The sequence below is a fragment of the Macaca thibetana genome, chromosome 7 (assembly GCF_024542745.1).
Source record: "Macaca thibetana thibetana isolate TM-01 chromosome 7, ASM2454274v1, whole genome shotgun sequence".
NCBI lineage: Eukaryota > Metazoa > Chordata > Mammalia > Primates > Cercopithecidae > Macaca > Macaca thibetana.
Genome location: NC_065584.1, coordinates 124,456,401 through 124,473,017, shown reverse-complemented (window position 1 = coordinate 124,473,017; position 16,617 = coordinate 124,456,401). Strand labels below are relative to the sequence as shown.

The window sequence follows — 16,617 nt, the reverse complement described above, 5'->3', positions numbered from 1 at the left end:
AACCTGTGTCAGCGTTCTCCTTCCCGCTCCCCCTGTGTTTAGCCTCGGGACTGCCTCTGGCTCACCCACTGCACACAAAGGCTCCTCTGTTCCTGGCCGGGCTGGAGTCACATGCTTTCACTCTTAACCCCGGAGCTTTAAAACTAAACACCCACCCTCTTTGGCCCCAGATGACCCTGTTTACGTCTGCTGAGCCAATTCCAAACAGCAACAGTAGTGAAAACTTTTGTCGGGAAAGACTTCTCAACTACTGGTGTAGAGAGAACAAATCTTCACTTTGTATAACGTGAGGACTTTAAGAAGTTTTGGGAAATGGCTGAGAGGAAAAAAACACAAGGAAGCCAGCAGCCTGCCCCAACTTCTCTATTTTCTAAAGTATCTCTTACCAGAGACCCCCGGGGCTCGGGATAAAGCTTGCAAGAAACAGAAAATGGTGAGCAGTTTTCATGGCTCAGGGGAAGAACATTCTAGATTTTCCTGAGATCCTGCTTTGTTTAACCCTTAAGGAAAGTGATATTTTCTTTTTTAAGTTTTTTTTTTTTTTTTTTTAAATTTTATTTTTACAAGGGCTATTCTCTTTGTTCCATGTCACTGAGGATAGGAAAGAAATATTCCCTTTCCTGGGTTTGGGAATGACCTGTGAAACTGCGGAGGCTTCTGGAGCGGAGGGCTGGGCCAATCCGTTTCAAAGTTCTGGTTGGGGAAGACTTGTGTTTTTGTTTTTACCTAAAGTTTCCTTTTTCTTTTCTTCTTCTTTTTTTTTTCTCTCCCAGTTTATGGGTAGTAGCCCATGTTAGCTGTAAAGGAAGTCAGGTTTCCTTTGATTGTTCTTACCCTGATCAAAGTGGTAGAGAGTGGAAGGGAAAATACCAGAGCCCCAAAATGATGGTAACTCTGGAGTCCCGAGATTAGGTATTTGTGAACAGTACAGATAACAGAATTGGTCAGGTGCCTGCTAGTTTTCATGTCCATCCCTGAAGAAAGTAATGGAGTAGTGTAGATTAGAACCAAGCAAGTCAGTTCCATGTCCTTGGGGCTAGTGGAATTCTTAGGCAGGGGATGACAAATAAGTTTCATCTCTAGCGATAATGAGAAACTGGCAGCCGGCTGTATTGGGAAGGTTTCTGATGCTACATCCAGGCTTAGCCCAAAAGAGTACCATGATCAGAGAGCAATGTCTACTGGGCATGGGAGGAGGAAACAACCACACATATTTGATGTCCTGTATCTAGCACAATTTCAGAAAGTTAGATTGTTATATACATGCAAAGATAAGTAGAAAACAGTCAGCCCCAGAAAAGAAATGGTAGACAGAATGAGAAAAGTAACTAGAGACAGTGGTGCTTGCTAAACATTGTATTTAGTCCTGTATATTAGGTGAGTCATTTGACAAGTTCCAGGCAATGAAATATAAGCAGAAATGATGCAAATCACCTCTGGGCTAAGACAGAAAATGCCACGTGCCCTTCTTTACTTTCCTCTTCCCTTGTTCCAGTGATTGAAGAGGCCGCTTGTTCCAATAGCACAACTACAAAATGAAACAGCCTTTTTCACCCTGTGTCCCTAAGTGACTATGTGGAGCCATGTCCCTGGCCAACCTGGAATGAACATGCAGCACAGAGAGAAATCAACCTTTTTTTGTGTCCACTGAAATATGGGGGTTGCTTTATTACTGCAGCATACCCTAACCTATCCTGACTAATATAGTAGTCAAAGAGGAACAATTTTTTTCTCTTTACATTTTGTGTCCATATTAACTATTTCAAAAACTGAAAGATAAAACCTTGAAAATCAACTCTGGTATATACTATGACTCATCAGTCTGAAAGATGCTATTTGACATAGAGATTATAATTATCCAAAACAGTGGCAATATATGTGAAAGTAATTTGAAAGTATAAACATATTCAATTTATATATATATTATATATACACACACACACACACACACACACACACAGACACATATGTATATTTTTTTGAGATGGGGTCTTGCTCTGTCACCCAGGCTAGAGTACAGTGGCGTATTCTTGGCTCACTGCAACTTCCACCTCCTGGGTTCAATTGATTCTTCTGCCTCAGCCTCCCAAGTAGCTGGGATTACAGGTGCTTGCTATCATGCCCAGCTAATTTCTATATTTTTAGAAAATATGGGGTTTCACTATGTTGGCCATGCTGGTCTCGACTCCTAACCTCAAGTGATCTTCCCGCCTCGGCCTCCCAAAGTGCTGGAATTACAGGTGTGAGTCACCATGCCCAGCCCATAATACATTTTTAACATAATTTCTGGTAGTAGCACTTACCTTACCCATATTACCATCACTGCCTGAGGCCAAGAAGAATGGTGAGAAGGATCAGCTATGAAGAGAAGAAGAAAAGCCTTCAAAGTTATGAAAACAATAATGTTAGGAGACTTGGACTGGAAACATCTACATATAAAAGGTAGAAGAGACCTTGGCAACTGGCCAGGCATGGTGACTCACGCCTGTAATCCCAGCACTTTGGGAGGCCAAGGCGGGCAGATCATGAGGTCTGGAGATCGAGACCATCCTGGCTAACATGGTGAAACCCCCTCTCTATTAAATATACAAAAAAATTAGCTGGGCATGGTGGTGGGCACCTATAGTCCCAGCTACTTGGGAGGCTGAGGCAGGAGAATGGCATGAACCTGGGAGATGGAGCTTGTCGTAAGCCAAGATTGCACCACTGCACTCCAGCCTGGGTGACAGAGTAAGACTCCGTCTCAAAAAAAAAAAAAAAAAAAAAAAAAGAAGAGACCTTGACAATTTAATCATATGTCAAAGAATTTCTTAGAGAAAAAGAGTTGATAACCCTCTGATCACAATTAACAAAGTATTTCCATGCCAGGATCCATTCACCAAAATGTTTGTGCAAAGGGGTCAGTGTATGCACTTATTAAACACCAGGCTTGCTGATCAGTTTTTCATTTTCTTCTCAACTATTGTTCTTCTTAATTCCCATAACAAATACTGTATTTGTACTGCTGAGCAGTTGTGTAATTTATTTTCTGTCCTCTGCTGTTCACTTTCCATTCCCATGTTTCAGAGGCCTTTGCAGCATTCATTGTGATTATAGCTGTTTTGGGTTTTGTCCATTGTTCTTAGATTCTATCAGTCTTTGCCTCTCTGATAATTTCTTTAGGAAACATTCCTAGAAGTGTAATTTCTGGGTCATAGTAAGCAACACGAATTGCTGTAATAGATAAGGCCCCAAATCTCAAAGACTTCACACAATAAAAGTTTATTTCTCACTCACAGAGCTGTTCAATGTTGAGTATTTGGTGGGTGGCCTTCAATGTGGTGATTTAGGATCTAGGTTCCATCTAGCTTGTCACTCTGCTGTCTTCAGCATGTACCTTCAAAAGCCACTGTACACACAGAAAGAAAGGGTGGAGGAGGCACATCTTTACCATGTCAGCTTGGAAGCGACACACACCACCTCCATTCATTTTTCATTAGCAAGGGCTGATCGCATGGTGCCACACCTCCCGCAGGGAGAACTGGGGAATATAGTCCCTGTCTGGGCAGCCACTTGCCTGCATCACCTGCACACTATGGAAGGAAGCATGATTAGTGGACTGCTAACCATCTCTGGATACAGAGGGTATGAATTTCTCAAAAGCCTTTGATTCCTGTCCCTAAATTGTCTTCCAGAAAGTTTGTATCATTTTATACTTTTGTTTACAGTATATGAGAGTCCTACCTAACACAAGGTCACCAAAATTGAATATAGCACAGTCCACCCTTGAACAATGTTGGGGTTAGGGGCACTGACCACCCCCACCCCCAGTAGTTGAAAATTCACATATATAACTTTTGACTCCTCCAAAACTGAACTACTAATAGCTTACTGTTGACAAAAGCCTTACTGATAACATAGTTGATTAACACATATTCTGTGTGTTATATGCATTATGTTCTGTGTTCTTACAATAAACTAGAGAAAAGAAGATGTTATTAAGACAATCATAAGGAAGAAAACATATATTTACTATTCATTATGTGGAAGTGGATCGTCATCAAAATCTTCATTCTCACCATCTTCACATTGAATAGGCTGAGGAGGAGGAGGAAGAGGAGGGGTGGGTCTTGCTGTCTTAGGAGTAGCAGAGGCAGAAGAGATGAAGGAGGTAGAAGGGGAGGCAGGGGAGGCAGGCATACATGGTGTAACTTTTATTGAAAAAAATCTGGGCTGAGCACCATGACTGATTAATCCCAGCACTTTGGGAGGCCAAGACAGGAAGATTGCTTGAGCCCGGGAGTTTGAGACTAGCCCGGGCGACATGGTGAAACCTTGTGTCTACAAAAACTATATACAAATTAGCTGGGCATGGTGGCACATACCTGTAGTCCCATCTACTCGGGAGGTTGAGGTGGGAAAATCACCTGAGCCCAGGGAGGTTGAGGCTGCAGTGAGCCGTGATCATGCCACTGAACTCCAGCCTGGGTGACAGAGTGAGACCCTGTCTCAAAAAACAAACAAACAAAACAAAAAACATGCACATAAGTGGACTCACGCAGTTCAAGCCCTTGTTCAAGGGTCAACTGTATTATCATTTGAAACTTTTTTTTTTTTTTTTTTTTTTGAGACAGGTCTCACTCTGTTGCTCAGGCTGCAATGGCGCAATCATAGCTCACTGCAGCCTGGACGTCTTGGGTTCAAGCTATCTTCCCTCCTCAGGGTACGAGGTCTAGCTTGTTCAACTCAACAGACCCCGGATACTAAATCACCACGTTTCCACCTAGTGCTGGGAATATAGCTGTGAGCCACCATGGCCAGCCTGAAACATTTTTATTTTGCTCATTTTATGAGTGAAAATGGACTTTCGTTTTCCTTCTTTCCCCTCCCTCCCTCCCTTTTTTTTCCTTCCTTCCTTCCTTCCTTCCTTCCTTCCTTCCCTTCCTTCCTTCCTTCCTTCCTTCCTCCCTCCCTCCCTCCCTCCCTCTTTTCTCTTTCTTTTTTTTTTTTTTTTTTGACACAAGATCGCACTCTGTCGCCCAGGCTGGAGCATAGCGGCACGATCGTGGCTCACTGCAGCCTTGGCCTCCTGAGCACCTGGGCTCAAAAGCCCCTCCTTCCCCCCACCCACCGCCAAGTATCTGGGACTACAGGCGTGTACCAACACGCTCGTTAATTTTTTTTTTTTTCTTTTTTTTTGAGATGGAGTCTTGCTCTGTCGCCCAGGCTGGAGGGCAGTGGTGCGATCTCGGCTCACTGCAAGCTCTGCCTCCCGGGTTCACGCCATTCTCCTGCCTCAGCCTCCCGAGAACAGTTGCTGGGACTACAGGCGCCCGCCACTATGTCCGGCTAATTTTTTTTTTTTTTTTTGTATTTTTAGTAGAGACAGGCTTTCACCGTGTGTTGGCCAGGATGGTCTTGATCTCCTGACCTCGTGATCCGCCCACCTTGGCCTCCCAAAGTGCTGGGATTACAGGCATGAGCCACTGCGCCCGGTGCTAATTTTTTATTTTTTGTTTTGTAGAGATGGGGTCTCCCTATGTTGCCCAAGCTGGTCTAGAACTCCTGGGCTCAAGCGGTCCTCCCATCTCTGCCTCCCCAGTCGCTGGGATTACAGCCATGAGCTATACTATCCACCCAAAATGAGACATTTCATTGTTTAACTTTCACTTTCTTATTTTCTGAATTAGTAAGAAATATTTAAATACTTAATTGCCATTGTTTCTTCTGTGAGTTGTCCCTTCCTTAGTATTTGGCTGTTTTTAACTTTTGGAGTTAGCATTTTGTTGTCTATGAGAATTCTTTATAAACTGCTATTTGTCTTACAATTTCACTTATTTGAGTCACAAATTCTTTTCAATGCAGCCAAATCAATCAAGCCATTCCTTTGTGACTTCTGTTGCTTTTATGCTTGTATAACTTTTCATATAAAAATGTTCAAGAAGGCTGGGCGCAGTGGAATGCACTTGTGGTCCCAGCTACTTGAAAGGCATAGTCAGGAGGATCACCTGAGCCCAGGAGTTCAAGGCTATAGTGCACCATGATAGTGCCTGTGAATAGCCACTGCACTCTGGCCTGGGCAGCATAGCAAGACCCTGTCTCGACTATATATATATATATATTCAAGTCTTTACCTATACATTCTTCTTGTTTGTTTTTTTTTTCTTTTTAAATTGCTTCCTTTCAAAAATAGTAATTATTTAGCCTAACTGGCACGTGTGAGGTAAGGAGCTACCTTAAGTTTTTGTTTCCCAACAGGTAGCTGGCTCCATGCACTGACCACAGACCCAGAGTGTGGATCGTCAGTCAGGACTTCCATCTTGCTCCCGCAGCCCATCTGCATGAGTGAAGTCAAGTGAGCGTGAGGCCATTCGCCACTCTCCTGGTCTTTTCCATTTCTCACTTGGCACTCCCCTCAGTCGCAGCACGTCTCTAAGCCCCTGTGTATTCATTCTGCCAAGAAAATCCCAGCGCTGTTGTGCCACGCGATTGGCCGAGATGACTAAGATCCCCCAACTCACTCAATTCCCTCCTTCTCTTATCACTAGACTCCAGGGGAACCATTTTCATTCCAATGGTGTTATCTTCCTGCCCCCTGTACCTCTTTCCCCTTCAGCTTTTACCCAACATCTTACCAGTCTTTCTTACTGGAAGTTCCCATCCTCACCCACCTCCCCTTTGGGAGGCAGGAAGTCATTTTTGCTGACTCATTGTCCTCTGCCCTTCTGCTGCCCCACGTTGCTTCCCCCTTTCTCCAGAGCCGCTGGAGCCTTCTCCACAAGGTCTACTTTGCGGCCTTTCTGGAAACCAGCCCCTCTACTCTTTTGGGATCTGGAGTTTGAGAGTGAGTTCCTGGTGGCTCTGGGCCCGCTGTTCACCTGGGCTTCTGGCTTGCTTACGGTCCTACCTATTTAGACTTGTTCCTCGGGTCTGGGGTGGTGCATGGTTGGTTTCTGGCTGCCTTCAGTGCTGACCTCGAAAGGGAAGGCCCGGGACCAGGCGTGGTGGCTCACACCTCTAATCCCAAAGCACTGAGAGGCCAAGGTGGGAGGATGGTTCGAATCCAGGAACTTGAGACCAGTCTAGGCAACATAATGAGACCCCGTTGCTGCAAAGAAAAAGGGAAGGCGTGGAGCCTTGGGCTTGTCCCTGGGCCTGGCAGGCTCTCCTCCAGTGGGTGGAGGCAGCAGCAAGCCTCCTCTACTCTCAAATCCTGTGGATCCCTTTTAATAGAGGAGGAAAGAGGGGTGGAGGGGCGGACGGAGAAGTGATGATAATGGGGCATGAGCACTCCCCGAGCCCTTCACTAGGGTTTCAGGGTACAGTTGATGCCTTGGGAGAACTGGAAACTCCTGATTTGGGAGAGTGATGGTATTGGCTGGGAGTGACTGTCATACATTCTGAACTCTGATGCCCCTTCCGAGACCCCTGGGATGCCAGGCTCTTCCCAGGGAATAGCACTGACAGCTACGCTTCTTCAACAGAAAGGCCACAGAGGGGACACGTTCCCGTTTGTCCCTGGCCACTAGGAAGTATCTCCACGAGAAACAGGTTATGAATGATCCATCTTCTTTCCAATGGGGTACTGTGGGAGCCCTAACGAGAGGTGCTAATGCTCTTCCAACCCCAGGAGCTCTCTTTTTCCCTGTCTCCCTCCCGATCCTCCAAACAGTCAGCCTCCACAGGTGGCACTGGCAGGGAGGCCCCAAGCCAGGTGGTTGGCCGACTTCCGACCTACCTTGTGCCTCAGATCCCCCACCGCCCCGCCCCGGCTTGATGTCAGGAGAACGCTCAGGAATGGACCTTTCGGGTGAGGGGGAGAGGAAAGAGACCGATTTCCTCGAGAGAGGTGGGGCAGGGGAGCAGCTGAGAGAAAGCTGCGCCGTCTGGAAAGGAAGCCAGAAAGGAAGACAGAGTCTCTTTGAACTTTTCCCACCAAGCTGACAGGAAAATTGCAAAAACATCATTGGACTGGATCAGGATGCGAAGGGAGCAGCCAGGAAGGCGCGGCCTCTTTGAAGGCTTCCTGCTCTGCGCGAGGTGTGGGTCCTGGAGGGGTCCGCCAGCTGGAGTGTGGAGTGCGGAGCAGGCCTCGACGCCCGACCGACCGACTGACAGCCACACAGGAGCAGGCTGTGTTTGGTTGTGTTCCCAGTGGTCCCCAGGGCCGAATGGGAATGTAAGGGGATGCTGTTGAGCTGGCCAGGGACAGGAGGCTCGAAGCGAGGCACACAGGCAGGCACTCCTGACAAGAACAAGCAGGAGTTACACAAGGGCGAAGGCCTCCTCCTATTGGAGAGATGACACTGGTGAGGCCTGGGGACAGCTCCGAGGGCTGGGGAAGGTCAGCGTTGGCTTCAGACAGGGGTTATGAGCAGACCTGGCTACTTATCCTGTGGGGCTCAGTGCAAAGTGAAAGTACGGGCCCCTTGTTAAAAACTTATGAAGCATTTGCTGGGTGTGGTGGCACGTGCCTGTAATCCCAGCATTTTGGGAGGCCGAGGTAGGAGGAACACTTGAGCCCAGGAGTTCAAGACCAGCCTGGGCAACATAGTGAGAGCCTGTCTTTACAAAAAATAAAAAATTAGGTCAGGCACAGTAGCACGTGCCTGTAGTCCCAGCTACTCAGGAGGCCGAAGTGGGAGGATCACTTGATCCCAGGAAGCAGAGGTTGCAGTGAGCCAAGATGGCACCACTGCACTCCAGCCTGGGTGACAGAGCAAGACCCTGTCTCAAAAAAATTAATAAAATAAATAAAAAATTAGCGGGCGTGGTGGTACATGCCTGTGAGTTCCAGCTACTAGGGAGGCTGAGGTGGGAGGATAGCCTGAACCCAGGAGGTAGAGGCTGCAGTGAGCCAAGAACATGCCACAGCACTCCAGCCTGGGTGATAGAGCAACACCCTGTCTCAAAAAAGACATCTATGTATTTATGGTGGCAACAGAGTTTTAAACCAAATGCAAGGCCCTTCTAAGCACCAGACCCTGTGCTGCTGACTGCCCAGGTCAAGGTGTGAGGTTATCCGGTATGAAGGGTCTCCAGCCTACTTCATGAAAGGCCACCAGAAGGATGAGTCCAGATGAAGGCCAGGGGAAACAAAACAGACAGACAAAACTCAGACTCCTTGAGGAGTCTTTGGATTTTAAAAAATATTGGGGAAGAATAAAGAGTCTCCATTAACAGCGTGTTTCTAACTTTTAAACAGACCCTCATATCTCTGGAACCATATAACAAAGGTGACAATTTTATGAGCCAAGTTATGCATAGCACATTTTATGTGCCTAAACGACCTAAGTGATTTGTGTAGGTCCTTCAAGGACAATAAAAAAGTAAGTATTGTAGAGGAAAAGATTTGTATGTATTTATATTTCGCCACCAAATGTCAATATTTCTTTTTGAAAAATTCATCCCTCCCACCATCCCTCTTATCTGTTCAAAATGTCTGGACATTTCACATCCCTAGTCTAGGCCAGTTTTTAATTTTAATTGTTTTCATTTTTGAGACAGGGTCTTGCTCTGTTGCCCAGGCTGGAGTGCAGCAGCTCAGTCTCGGCTCATTGCAACCTCTACCTCCCAGACTCAAGCGACCATCCCACCTCAGCCTCTCGAGTAGCCTGGTCTACAGGCGTGCACTGCCATTAGCCCAGCTACTTTTTGAAATGCTTGTAAATACGGGGTCTCCTTATATTGTCCAGGCTGGTCTTGAACTCCGGGGCTCAAGTGATCCTCCAGCCTTGGCCTCCTAAGATGTTAGGATTACAGGAGTGAGCCACCACGCCTGGCTCCAGGCCAGTTGTGTTTGTCACCTGACACTGTGTCCTCTTTCAGTTTGGAGACCACAACGCCACAGGGTTGTTGGGTTAGTGTCCTTTGGTGGACCACACATTTACCCGGCCCCCCAATCCCCACCCCACCCCACTAGTCAGTCAGTTGGTATTATACACGTATAGAACAGAGCTCACAAAAAAGTAAAGATCCGAGAGCTTCCGGAGGGGGACAAGGGAAACTGAGGGCAGGCGCAGAAGCTAGTGCCATGGTGAGAGCCCCAGCTGCCGTTCCTCTGCTCTCCCGCATTTCCAGTGCCTCCTCACCCTTGTGTCAGCTTCCTGCCCACGGAAGCCGGGTTGGGTGGGGATCACCCCTGCCTACTGGGATGGGCGCCGGCTTCATCTGCAGGGATTATCAGGCCTGGTGGAGCTGGCTCCAGCAGCCACAGCCTTCAGGGCCTGACCTCCCCTGCTCTCCACCTGTGACCTCAGAGAGCAGGGGCTGTCACTCTGGGTATGTGGCCTGGTGTTTTCTCTCCTCTGTGGGGTTTTCTGGACCTCTCGGGGGAGAGAGATACTGACCATCCCCTAAAATGTGGAGACTCTGCCCAGTGGAATGATCTGTCTGCCAGCGGTCAAGCCAAAGAAACCTTTGCTCAGCCACACTGTGGGTCCGTGGAGCTCCTCAGCTCCAGATGGAGCCGTTGCCTGCCCTGAGGACGTTATGCCACAGCCCGTCGCCCAGGGGACAGGGACCCAGAGAGCCTGGGAGGAGCAGTGAACCCACAAAGCAAGAAATGTCCTTTCCCCCAGGCCAGCCCCCCTTGCAGAGCCTGACTAGAACAGCTTCTCAGCAGGGACGCAGCGAGCCCTCAGGTGGTCCCTGCCACCTGCCAACCCCCCTGCAGGGTGGAGCTGCTGAGCCAGAGCAGAGCCCAGGCCCACGAAGCTTTCCGAGGCACAGGGAAAGAAAGGCCCTGTCCTCCATCTGGACACCAGAAATGAGGCTTGCTTCACCTGCTCTTCCTGCTGACCAGCACCAGCCGACTCAGTAGCCTCCCTCTGTCCTGGAGGGGCCGGAGGGGGCGGCGGTCACAGACGCATCCCCCAGCCCAACCCTCAGCCTCCCCACTACACCACCCCTGCTCCGCACCCAGTCTGTGGGGCCACAGCGCAGCCTCAGAGGCAGCCTGGGACAGGAAGAGGCCTGACCAGGGACAGTCCCCTGGGGAGGACCAGAAGTCAGGGCCCGGGGGCTGAGTGCCTGACAAGAGGCCCTGCCACACTGGCAGCAAAGGCGGTGGCAGGGAGCGCAGCCGCGGCGGCAGCCGGCGCCCAGGGCAGGCCTCGTGCCCTTGTGGCCAGGGTGACTGAATCTGCCAGCTGTGGGGCCCGTTCGTGCCAAGTCTGCCCTGGCTCCGTCTGGTCGTAATGGATGCTGGCGCCAGGCCAGGCCCCCTGCCAGCTCCGGTCACACTCGGCTAACGAAAGAGGCCCAGCCCATTAACTCCTTGCCAAGGCCCATTGTCTGGGTCCCTGCCCAGTGGTTTATTTACTCCAGGGCTGGCCGGGCCAGGGCTGGGAGGTGACAGCGGGGTGGACTGCTGGGGCAGTGGCGTGGGGGTGGGGAGGGCTGGGGAGGCTTAGGCCTGAGGAGGGGGCTGAGAGCAGGAGTGGGGCAGGCAGGATGGTGGTTTCCAGAGCCCAAGGGCAGCCCACGCTGTGAGGGTTTTTTGTGTTCTCTGTGTGTGTGTGTGTGTGTGTGTGTGTGTGTGTTTTGCTACATCAAAGATTCCCTGTATAGGCAGATGCACCTCCAGAGGCCCACCCGATACCTCAGGGGTGAGAGAGGGCACAGGAGAAACAAGACCTTAACTCCCCAGACAGCTGCCTTCAAAGCCCCTGAAATAATTTTTACATGACCTCCCCTCTTGTATGTAAGTTGGCATTTGAAATTTTCCATCACAAATTTGTATAGTTCCAAAGGATATCCTTTTAAGCACTTTATGAATATTTTTTCACTTTCTATATGCCTTTATTATATTTTATAGTCAAGAAAATTCAAAGAAAAATGAATATTGACATTTTCAAACAAAAATTGTATCTTTCTTGTAAATGTCCAGTGGAATCTGAATGTCAGAGCAATTCTGTGTCCAACATTATCCATTTAAAAAAATAGGAGAACAAACTCTAATTAAACAGCTTAGAAGTTTACATTATTCTGTTCTCTCCAAGAACTTGTATTTCCATTCTACTCCTGTTACAGATTTTATGCTAATGTAAGGTTTTTTATTTTTATTTTTGATAGGGTTTTGCTGTGTCGCTCATGCTGGAGTGCAGTGGTGTCATCCTGATTCACTGCAGTGGTGTCATCATGATTCACTGCAGCCTCGACCTTCTGGGCTCAGGTGATTCCCCCACCTCAGCCTTCTGAGCAGCTGGAACTATAGGCCTGTACCACTATGCTGGGCTAATTTTTGTATTGTTTATAGAAACACAGTTTCACCATATTGCCCAGGCTGGTCTGGTCTCCAATTCCTAGGCTCAAATGATCCGCCCACCTCGGCCTCCTGAAGTGTTGAGATTACAGGTGTGAGCCACAGCACCCAGCCTGTATTTATTTTTTATGCTTGAAGATCTTTTATTGGCTAGGCATGGTGGCTCACGCCTGTAATCCCAGCACTTTGGGAGGCCGAGGTGGGCAGATCACAGGGTCAAGAGATCAAGACCATCCTGGCCAACATGGTGAAACCCGGTCTCCACTAAAAATTCAAAAATTAGCTAGGCGTAGTGGCACACGCCTGTAGTCCCAGCTACTCAGGAAGCTGAGGCAGGAGAATCGCTTGAACCCAGGAGGCAGAGATTTCAGTGAGCCGAAATTGCGCCACTGCACTCCAGCCTGGGTGACAGAGCGAGACTCTGTCTCAAAAAAAAAAAAATTTCTCTGTTCCCAAAGCTGAGCATTAATTTTTGTTATGATTTTAGTGTTAGAATAGTTTATACCCAATTGATCAGAGCAATGTAAATAATTATGAAATTTGATAAACAACTATTAAACATAAAAGGTAAATTTTTATTGGAAATGCATCTCTTTTTTTTTTTTTTTGAGATGGAGTTGTTACCCAGGCTGGAGTGCAATACACCATCTCCACTCTCCGCAACCTCCGCCTCCCAGGTTCAAGCGATTCTCCTGCCTCAGCCTCCCCAGTAGCTGGGATTATAGGCGTGTGCCACCACGTCCAGCTAATTTTGTATTTTTAGTAGAGACAGGGCTTCTCCATGTTGGTCAGGCTGGTCTCGAACTCTTAACCTTAGTTGATCTGCTTGCCTTGGCCTCCCAAAGTGCTGGGATTATAGGCGTGAGCCACCGCGCCCAGCTGGAAATGCATCTCTTAATAAAATTGTTGGGGGCTGAGACAGGTTTCCTTCTCAATTAGTGTATGTATATGTGGATGACTTATTGCTAGACCCACACAAGGTTCAACATGAATTTTATTCCCATGTTTAGTTTTTTGTAGGTTTAAACATGGAGAAACACCGTCCACGTAAATAAATAAATGGAAGCCAATGAGTTTGTTATGAGAATGTCATTCAATTCTTTGAACTTCTTCCAAGTTATATGCCTAATAACATTATTATCAAAATGTTTTTTATGATCCGCTGACAATTTGATTAGTGCCTCTTTCAATTTTGCTGAAAGCAGAGCTGGAAGCCACTTGACTTGCAGAAAGACTTTGCTCCTCTGTCACTTGACCCCCAGGAGTCACTTTGTTTGATGACTTGGAGATTTCTACCCCTAGGGCAGTGCCCCAGAGTGGGGGGTCCCACGGGTGAGAGGGGCAGCTTTCTCTTGTAAGTCTGTCTTCCCCAGCAAATGGGGAAGGGGATGCCTTGTCTTAGATGCCTTTTTAGGAAGATTGCTTTTAGGAAAAAGAGCATAGAAAAACTGAGGATCAGAAAATGGATTCTCCTCAAACTATCTTGATTCACAAACCCCTTTGGGCACCCCTGGTGGTATGTCACAATCTTATGAGTAAGAGACTGGAAATGTACCTGGGGGCCAGAACATAAGTTTTGACTCCTGTGCTAGGAGTGAGCTAAAAAATGGATATGATTCAAATACGTAGATGCCTGTGGCCAATATTCCAGTTCTTCACAGTCCTCAGAATGCCCTGGCAGTGCTAACCTCCCTTTAGTCCAGGCCTCCTCAAGCTCAGACCTGCAACTTCTTCATTCTTACTGGGTATTGAGGGTTCCCTGAACTGAAGGAAGAAAGTGACTGGAGGCTGGGAGAGACCCGGTTCGGCAGAGTTAGAAACATCATTCTATCTCAGGGTTCTAGGCAAGTGATCTCCACATAATCAGCAACAGATGGACAGGCAGCACCTCCAAATATTTGTGTCCTTGTCAATCATATTTATGTGTGACTGTCAATCCATATGTCATGTGTATTGAGATTTACTTTAGATTTTTTTTTTTTTTCTTTTTTTGAGACGGAGTCTTGCTCTGTTGCCCAGGCTGGGTGCAGTGGCGCCATCTCGGCTCCCTGCACTTCTGCCTCCTGGGTTCAAGTGATGCTCATGCCTCAGCCTCCCAAGTAGCTGGGACTACAGGCATGCACCACCATGCCTGAATAACTTTTGGTAGAGACAGGGTTTCACCACATTGGCCAGTCTGGTCTCGAACTCCTGACCTCAAGTGATCCATGCACCTCAGCCTCCCAAAGTGCTGGGATTACAGGTGTGAGCCACCATGCCCAGCCTGTATTCCCTACTCTTAATAGATTATCTTGTAAACCTTTTTTGTAGCCCATTTCTGTAGACTCAAGAGCTTTCATTCAAGGTCATTTTTAAAGCCCCAGTGGATGTGTGAAAGGGCGGTAATGGATGTCACTGACCTCTGTTCTGGCCTTGGCAAAAGCATGTGATCTTCCAGTGTTTACTAAGATTATGTGCCAGACACTGTGCTGGGCCCTAAGAATGTAAAAAGACACAATCTTTTGTTGTATCACAATGTGAGTGTAGTTAATACTACTGACCTGGACTCTTAACAGTGGTGAAGGTGGTAGATCTTATGTGTTTTTGTCCAGAATGTTTTTTTTTTTTTTTTTGAAGACACCATCTCTGCCCTTAAGGAGGTTGTGGCATAGTGGAGGAAACAGAGAATCCACTAATTCATTTACCTGGGAACTTTTAATTAATAGAGTGCCAATCATATTCTAGACTGGTGCAGGTGCTGAGGATAAGCCTAGAAGCAAACCAGGCACAATCAGCCTCTTATGGAGCTTACTGTCCGTGGCCAGGTAGGAAATGTGCACCTGCCCTGCCCAGTACAGAAACTAAAATTAAATTAATTATGATTAAATACAATTTAACATAGTCTCTGCAGCCACAGTTTAAGTGCTCAGAAGCCACAGGCAGCTAGTGCCACTATAGAGGACAGCACAGCTAGAGAAGTTTTCCAACACTGCAGACAGCTCTTAGCATGGTCAGTGTGCAGATGGATGAGCCAGATCGTCAAGTGGGGGCCTTGCCAGTCTCTCCAGTGCCTTTGTGCCAGTTTCAAAAGGTTTTCTCTCTGGGCAGGTGCAACTCCTTGCCAAGGATGAAGCTTGTGGAGCAGGATATGGTTCCGGGCCTAAGAGAAGTCAAGGTGTAGAGAACAGGAGATGCAGATCACCACGTGGTCACCAGGTCCCTGGAGTAAAGGACTCCAGACTCTGAAGCTGTATGATCTCATCTCCCACGACACACTCCCACAGTGCACCACGTGCGCTGCTCATGCTGTTCTCCCAGTCTCGTTCCTTTTCCCATCTCTGCGCCTCCCAAATTCCCCTCAAGGCTCAGGTGAAATTCCACCTTTTTCCTCCTCAAAGCCTTCTCTGAACCGTTTGTGAGGCAGACTGACATTTACTGAGCATAGTATTTGTACTACAGTATTTGTGTTATTGGTGGGAGTCTGATGAGGCTGCAAGATGAAAAGGCCCTTAGACTTTCACTGTGGGTGGTTCTAACTCCCTGTCCTAAATTTGGGCCTTCACAGCCAAGTACACGCATCGCCAGTGCACATCCCCCAGGTGAAGAAAGGCTCTAGAACTCTGCACACTTCCCCTTCCCACCCCACGACTTCTGGCAAGCAGTGCCTTACATATCTTTGTCCCCACTTTTTTCCTCACTAAAAGATACCCAAAAAGGATTCTTTGAAGGATTCTTGCCTCAATGATCCAACATGAGAAGTAGTGAGACCAACTCTTACCAGCTGACAATGACTTAATCATCTTCAGAGATTCTCAAAAGAAGCCGGAATGTAAAGAGCCGCTCAGCTGGTATTGTTCTCAAAGAAGACTTAAATGTAGACAGTTCTCACTCTTCATCTGCGTCAGAAAATCCACTTCCTCTGGGTGAGTTTCAGAAGGGGTAAATGTTGTTGCTCAAATTCCAGAGTGATGAAGATGTGTCAACAAAATGCTTCCTGTGGATCTCTGGCCAGCTGCCTCTTCAGCCCTGTAGACCCCCTCGCTGAGCCTGCGCCCTGCCTAGAGTTAGGCTGCCGTTTCCTATCCTGTTTTCACAGATGGGGCCTTGGCCAGTCAGCCTGAGGAACTGTCCCTGTGCTGATGCTGGGGGTGCAACCCAATGAGAAGAGGACTGGCTTTGAAGTCGGGCCTGGGTTCAAATCCTGATTCTGCTACAGTCAGCCAAGTGACCCTAGGCAAATAACTGAAGACTTCTGAGCCATTGCCGTGTTTGTAAAATGGATAGTAATACCTGCATCACAAGATTGCTGAGGGACCTCAATGATAATACATTTCCAATGTATGATTTAGGGCTAAGATCCTGGCCCTGCCACTTATAAGCTATGGAGTGTTAGG

General features: G+C 47.6%; 1 protein-coding gene and 1 long non-coding RNA gene across 3 annotated transcripts in view; one reads left to right on the top strand and one right to left on the bottom strand.

Annotated features, from left to right (window-relative positions):
* Positions 1 to 16,617, top strand: part of SRP14 (signal recognition particle 14) — a 227,747-nt gene that overhangs the window by 182,449 nt on the left and 28,681 nt on the right. The gene's annotated exons all lie outside the window — the stretch shown is intronic.
* LOC126959902 (uncharacterized) lies at positions 14,920 to 16,296 on the bottom strand. The gene is made up of 2 exons (XR_007727663.1): positions 16,002 to 16,296; positions 14,920 to 15,383 (listed from the first exon to the last, which is right to left on the bottom strand). It is a non-coding gene; the product is annotated as an uncharacterized LOC126959902 (long non-coding RNA).